Genomic DNA, 8,084 nt, shown 5'->3' on the forward strand with positions numbered 1-8,084 from the left:
AAAGGCTTATAAATGTTGAAGTTATTATCCAAGGACATAGAGCCATGTCCTCCAGAGAATAAAAATTGACATCTTTGCCTTTTACCCTGATAGCAAAGAATCCTTCCTAAATCAGTTTTAAGCCCACAGTTTTTTAAAAAATTTAAATTGTGGTTAAAAAAAAAAAAGATCTAACATAAAATTTACCTTCTTACTCATTTTAAGTGTACAGTTCACACAGTGTTAAGTACCTTCGCATTGTTGTGCACCATCACCACCATCCATCTCCAGATTGAAGATGGAACTCTGTACCCATTTAACTCAACTCCCTATTACTCCCATCCCCCAGTCCCTGGAAACCACCATTTTACTTTCTGCCTCTAAGAATTTGACTGCTCTATGTACTCTATGTAAGTGGAATCACACAGCAGTTGTCTTTTGGTAACTGGCTTCTTTCACTTAGCATAATGTCCTCAAGGTTTATCCACGTTGTAGCATGTGTTAGGATTTCCTTCCTTTTTAAGGCTTAATAATATCCCATGTACATACATACCACATCTTGTTGATCCATTTATCCATCAATAAGGGGTAACTTGGATTGCTTTCACCTTTCGGCTGTTGTAAATCATGCTGCTGTGACCATGGGTGTGCAAATATCTCTTAGAGACCCTGATTTCAATTCTTTTGGGTATATACCCAGAAAAGGGAGTTGCTGGGTCACATAATAGTTCTATTTTTAATTTTTTGAGGGACTGCCATACTGTTTTCCATAGTGGCTGCACCATTATACATTCCCACCAACAGTGCACAAGGGATCCAATTTCTCAACATCCTCACCAACACTGGTCTTTTTCTTTTCTTTTTTATAGTAACTACTATAATGGGTGTGAGGTGTAAGCCCTCAGTTTTATATCCTGCTCATTGCCCCCAATAACAGGGAGGTTGTAAAGAAAAAGGGGCTCTGTGCATGTGGACAGTATTCAGACAGACATTAGGCTCTGCCAGTAAAAGGCACTGAAATATTAACAAGGCCTAAATTAAAGGAAGGAAATACCATGTACATAGACTGGAAGTTTCAATATTGTAAAGGTGTTAATTCTCTTCCAATTGATCTATAGAGTCAGCATAATCTCAACCAAAACTCAGTAGACATTTTGTGGAAGCTGACAAAGCCCTTCTGAAACTTATATAAAAATGCAAAAGACCAAGAACAGCTAAGACAATTCTGAAGACAAGAACAAATCTGCAGGACTTATACTATCAGACTTATTATAAAATTCAGTAATTAAGACAGAAGGGTATTAATTCAGAACAGAAAAAATAGGCCAGTAGAAAAGAATAAAGGTCCACACATACATGGTTACTTGATTTATGACAAAGTTGACACACCAGTGCAGTGAGGAAAGGATGGCCTTTTCAATAAATGATGTTAAATCAACTGCATATCCATATGGGAAAATGAATCTTGACCTCTACCTCGTATCTACATAGAAATAATCAACTGCAGGATAATTATCGTTTTAAGTATGAAAAGTAAAACAAATACAGTCTAGAAGAAAATACTGGAGAATATCTTCCTGGCCTGGGGTGTAGGCAAAGATTTCTTAACAGGATACAAAAAACACCACTGTAAAGGAAAAAAAATTGATAAGTTGGGTTACATTAAAATTAAAAACTTCTATTCATCAGAACCACCATTAAGCAAGTGAAAAGACGAGCTACAGAACGGGAGGGTATATTTGCAATGTATTTATCCAATAATGGCAAAATTAATTAGAAAAAAAATTCAATTAATACATGCATAAAATGTTGAGGGGCACTATACAAAGGGTATCTTAATAGTGTGAGCATATAAAAATGCTTAAATTCATTAGTTATCAGAGGAATGCAAATTCAGACTGACACAAAGTGTTAATGAAGATGCAGAGGAACTGGAACATTCATACATTACTCATGGGAATAGAAACTGGCACAATTATTTTGGAAAACTGACAGTATCTGCTAAAGCTGAATATATACACAACCTATAATCCAACAATCCTACTCCTAGGTATATACAACCTCAGAAGAGTGAGTACGTATGTGTCCCAAAACCCATGTTCAGGAGTTTCCAGAACAGCACAATCTGTAATAGTTCCAAAATAAAAATAAAAAAAAATCCACCTACAATAAAATGGCTAAATACAATGCGGAAATTTATGTGGTCAAATACTCTAGAGCAGTGGTTCTCAGATGTTAGTATGCATCAGAATCGCCTGGAGGGCTTGTTAAACTGATTGCTGGGCTCTACCTGCCTGCCCGCTGGCACCACGCAGAAGATATCTCACCTTCTTTTCCCTTAGTTGAAGATGGCTGCCAGCCACCCCTGAGTGTTCTCTCCTCTCCCATTTGAGCAAGAGGTGGGACTAAGCAGGCATAAGAGGAAGCCTGGTTTCTGACCATTAGCACACACACACAATTCTCTCTTCTGGCAGGTCAGCCCTGCATCCTTGGCTATGCTGATATACTGATGAGCATTACTTCACATAACTCTGACAATGTGACTAGAGCATAATTATGGTAGCCATCTTTATCTGTATTTTATAGAGAAGGAATTGACCATTAACTGGATTAATTGCAAGGTCACGCTGCCAGGCAAAAGTAGAGATGAGATTCAAACCCACATCTTCTGGCCCTGGGTGTAATGCTCCTCCCACCATAGCTGGCTGCATCCCCAGAATGCTAAGCATCCTCCTTCCTCTTCTCCAACCATCCAGCTCCTACCAAGTTCCAGGTCCAAGGGGAGGCCCTCTTTCTCCAGGAAGCATAGACTGCAACCCAAAGCAAGATGCTTTTGCCTGATATGAATGTAGTATTGTTTAGTTACATAATTTTCTTTTGGGCATTAAAAGCTCAGCCCTGAAAGAGCTCCGATAGGCCGTGTCTGCTGTTTCTGCAGCTAATTGGCTGTCTGGGGAGGTGGACGCAGCTGCGGTGAAATGCTGATCTTTCGGCCTAATCACACAGAGTGAGCTGGGATATTGCTTCCTCCATGCATCAGCATTTTTTGAAACAGTTGCTTATGACTTTGACAGAGCCCAGTGGAAAGGGGGACACCCTAAGATTAGCCTGTGGCCTGGAGAGATTCAGCACCAAGGCCAGCAACTCAAGCCCCACTGGAGGGTAAGAAGCCACAAAGCAGAGGCTCTTAGTCCTGGCTGCAAGATGGAATCACCTAGAGGGCTCCACCCCTGTCCAACTGGATTGAAACTTCTTCGGGTAGATCTAGCATACAAAAATTTTTAAACCACTCTTTCCTCTAGGTAATCCTAATACACAACAAAGATTGAGAATAACCATAGTAATGAATCAACAAATAGGAGGTGGAGTGTTCCAAAGAATAGACAGCACCGGGGGACCATGAGACTTAGAGTTTTAAAAAGGAACCTTTCACAGAAGGTCATTTAGTTGTCCCCCTCAGCCCTGCTTCTGCGAAAACTATTTCTGGCCCACTCTCGATAGGTGAGTGCTACTCTCTCCACTCTGGCGCCATCCTCCTTGGGCTCACTTCTTATATCCACTAGAAATAGCCTAGACATGCCTCATGGCAAACTGGAGAGCTCATCTGCGTCCAGTACAAAAACAAACAAATGCGCACACACGCCCAGAAAGAAAGCAGACATGACAGAAGCATGGGAGTTGGCAGAATGTATTCTGCTTTGAGGATTTTAAAAAAGAAAAATCAAAGTGTAGCTCAGGTGTTTATAATGTGATAAAAACTGGAAACCACTTTATAGTTTAAAAAATAGGGTGTTGGTTATATTTATACAATTAAACAGTCAGGAGATGGGTGTCTACGTATTGAAATTCAGTGCAGCCACTGCAAAGTATGCTGAATATGAAAATTTAATGACGTAAGAAGCTGTGCATGCTGTAACACATGAAAATATTTGGGCACAAGATAATATGTGTTCCAATTTTAAAAAGTGCATGCAAGTGTTTAGATATTTTAAAAATGAAAAACATGCCAAGTGTAACAGCCATCATCATAGAATGTTGGAGAAATTGGTAATTTTTATTTTTCTTGTTTTTTTTTTTTTTCTATTTGATCCTAATTTCTCTAATAAACACATATTATTTTATCAGAGGAAAACAATTTAAAAAGCTTAGATGCCGAACCAGTGAATTGCTCCATAAGAATTTGCCATTTTCAACAAAGGGAGTTGTAGGCTGAAATAAAATTTCATAGAATATCAATAGCATTCAGATAATGACAACAATATAGATCGTTCCCTGGAATAAAGGACTTCCTTAAGGCAAATGTCCACGTTCTTTTGGAGTTAAATATTAATCTGATAGAACCCAGCCTAGGCTAGGAGATAAATTTTAGTTTATGTAAAATTTTTATGAACTGATTAGTGGGTCGGATCAAAGAGCAGGACCAGAATAGAGTCACAAAGAGGTCTTAGAAGATAAAGCATTTCTTGTTAATTCACTACCACTTTTCTAAAGGGACATGAACGTGAATGAGGCATTTAACTACCCAGGGTCGGCAACACACCTACAAACCTGAGTCACGTCCCAGGTGGGAAGTAGGGCCGGAAGCAGAAAGCAGGCAATGAGAAGGAAACTTTGCCCAACCTGTCATCCCAGATGAACTGGGAAAGACACTCTTGGTTCTCTTTCCATAGGCCACCTTCAGCAGGGAAGAGGAAAGAAATTAAAAAGCTGGAATGGTATTCACTTGAATATAAATACCAAATCCTGCTTGATGGAGTCTTACAGGAGCCATGGACCAGATGTCATCATCGTCACTCATGCACGACCATAAATGATTAAGTATGATTCAATGTAAAATGCTCAAGCTTCCATTAATGCTTCAGGGCTTCAATTTCCTACCAATGTGGAATTTCTGAAGTGCTCTTGGTTAAACAGAACAGTCTCCACCCATCCATTAAAAAACATACTTTCAATACTGACACTTTCCAAAGCAGCCTATTTCTCTTTTTAAAACTATAATTTAAACAATTTAAAATAGGCAGTATATGTGAGTGAGAAGTTAAGAGTCCCTTTCATCTATGACCTCCAGTCTGCTCAATCTGTTTTCAGAGGCAACAGCTCATACTATCTTCCTGAATATCTTTACCAATATTCTATATGGAAAATAACCCATAAAAATGGGCAAAAGATTTGGACATTTCACCAGAAAAGAAATATAGATGACAAATAAGCACATGAAAGATGCTTGACATCATTAGTTATTAGGGAAATGCAAATTAAAACCACAGTGAGACATCACTACACACCTATGAGAATGGTTACAACTTAAAAGACTTATACCAAATGTTGGTGAGGATGTGGATAAATTGGAACTCTCATAGACTGGATTGTAAAATGGTATACTTTGGAAAACTTGGTGAGTTCTTACAAAACTAAACACACACTTGCAGTTGATCTAGACATTCCACTCCTACGTATTTACCTGAGAGAAAAGGAAATATATGTCCATACATAGGCATGAACATGAATATTCATAACAACTTTATTTGTAATGGCCCCAAACTGGGAACAACTCAAATGTCCAACGACAGAGAAGTGGATGAACAAATTGTGGAATGCTAGGCAGCAATAAAGAAGAACCACCTCTCAGTACACACAACAATGTGGATAAATCTCAAAATAATTATGCTAAGTGAAAGAAGCCAAACCCACTCCAAAAGAGTACATATTGTATGATGCCATCAATAAAATTTTAGAAAATGCCAACTAACCTATAGTGATGGAAAGCAGAGCAGTGGTTGCTTGGGGATGAGGGGGTGGGAAGGGGTCACAGGGAGAGATTTACAAAAGGGCACAAGGAAATTTTGGGGGATGATGAATATGTTCACTATCTTGATTACAATGAATGTTCACTTTAGAAATATGGTGCTTATTGTATGTTAATTATACCTCAATAAAACTGTTTTTAAGAACATATATATATATGTGTATGAGACATATGCACATCATTTTCCCCATTAAACAACATATCTTGGAGATCATTCCATATTAGTCCATAGTAAGTTACCTTTCTTTTTAACAGCTGAATAGTATTCTATGATCTAGATTTACATAATTTATTTAGCATCCTCCTTCTGATGGACATTTAGTCTTGTAGTCTTATAGTTACTTATAGTCTTTCTTTTACAGTCAATACTGCTATGAACATTCTGATATATGCATCTTTTTACATCTGTAAGATAAATTCTTAGAAGTGGAATTGCTGAGTCAAAGATTAATTTACAATTTTAACAGAGACTATGAAATTGTCTCATTTTTCTCACTGGATCAAGTCCTGCCTGCTCTGAAATGGAAGGAATGGTCCCCATGTGGATTAAAGGCACTGCCAAGCAGCTATGTGAGTTCCACAAAGTAAGATTTCCTTGGTGATCATGCTCCTATGAGCTCATAGTGCAGTCCCGGGTTATGATCACTGTTTCCAAGCTCTCTTTGGCAATAGGATTGTCTTGAAATAGTTGTGGGAATCAAGTACCCCATACCAGGGTGCCTACTTTACCTGACTAATCACAGGGAAAGGAAACTGAAGGACTGGGCTGCTGTGAAATAGTGAGGCGGCAATTAATAACGAGACCACAGTATCTGACATCCATTTCCAAGTGTTACAGCCACTGCACTTCAATGCAGGGCAACTGAATCCTTCCACTTATCTCTCCTACTTTCTCAATAATTATTGAGCACCTAATATGTTTATTGCTAGGGGTCATGGGAGCGCAAAGGAAAATAGGAGGCAACGAGGAAGAGCAGGTCAGGAAGTCTTCCCAGAGGAAAAGTCATTAAGTAGTCTTCTTTCTTTTTTTAAAAATTAAGGTGATTATGGCCCTGCCACCCTGAACAAGCCCGATCCCGTCTGATCTCAGAAGCTAAGCAGGGTCGGGCCTGGTTAGTACTTGGATGGGAGACCGCCTAGGAAGACTGGGTGCTGTAGGCATAAAAAAAAAAAAATTGAGGTGAAATTCATATAGCATAAAATTTATTTTTTTAGAGTATACAACTCAGTGGCATCTAGTACACTCACATCGTTGTGTGACCACTACTTTTCTGTAGTTCCAAAATATTTCATCATCCCGAAAAGAAACACGTGCTCGTTAAGCCGTTACTCCCCACAGGTAGGGTTTTTTTTTTTTTTAAACAAAGAAGAGGTATCTTGTAGGCAGACTTAGAAAGGAGGGCATTCCAAAAGAGAAACCTTATAAAGGCCTTGAAACATCAAGTCACTTGGGATGGTGCAAATGTGAGCTGTGGGGGTGAAGAAGTGATGGGGTGAAGCAGGAAGGAAAAGCAGGGTAAGGGGCAGTGAAGACCGTATGTGTGCCAGCTTTGTCCGAAGCAGCTCGAGCTAGTCAAGGGTGATACAGAGAAACTGGTGGTCACAGGACCCATGTGAGTAATCTTCACCCCTGGAGGAATACTGTCAACTTTGATATGAATTCTATTTGAGCCAGGGTTTCTCAACCTTGGCACTACTGACATTTTGGGCTGGATCATTCCTTACTGTGGAGGGCTGTCCTGTGCATTGCAGGTTATTTAGCAGCATCTCTGGCCTCTACCTACTAACAACTAGTAGCATCTATCCCGCCCTACCCTGATTGTGACAACCGAAGATGTCTCCAGGCATTGCGAAATGTCCCCTGGGGGAGGGGCAAAATTGCTCCCAGTTGAGACCCCTAGAAGGACTCTGACCAGATACTTCATGATTCTAAGGATGGGCAAATCGCAGTTCTGTGGGAGGCACCCCTCCAAGCTATATGGGGACAATAGGACATGGGGCAGGATCACCTCTGAGGGCCGGGTTTGGGTTCTAAGCTTACAAACACAAAATAATGTTTAAACTTGGTGGCATTTTTTATTCCTTCCTCCATTTACTCAACAATCACTTAAGCCTACTATGTGCCAGGTACTGAGAACACCACCACGGGGATGGGTGACTGAGGGATTTAGCATCTCGTTCTTTTACCTGCCCATTCCCACAAAGGACATCTCAGTACCCTGTTTCTAAGACAGCAGTGGCTCATCCTGGGAGGGGTGGGCAAGGGAGGAAAGTGAGAAGACTGAAGGAGCCGTGGGAG

General features: G+C 39.9%; 1 pseudogene; it reads left to right on the top strand.

The window, feature by feature from the left end:
* The first annotated feature begins 6,827 nt into the window (after positions 1-6,827).
* LOC111739552 lies at positions 6,828-6,946 on the top strand (annotated as a pseudogene).
* The last annotated feature ends 1,138 nt before the right edge of the window (positions 6,947-8,084 follow it).

This window comes from Pteropus vampyrus, unplaced genomic scaffold (assembly GCF_000151845.1).
Source record: "Pteropus vampyrus isolate Shadow unplaced genomic scaffold, Pvam_2.0 Scaffold50, whole genome shotgun sequence".
Lineage (NCBI taxonomy): Eukaryota > Metazoa > Chordata > Mammalia > Chiroptera > Pteropodidae > Pteropus > Pteropus vampyrus.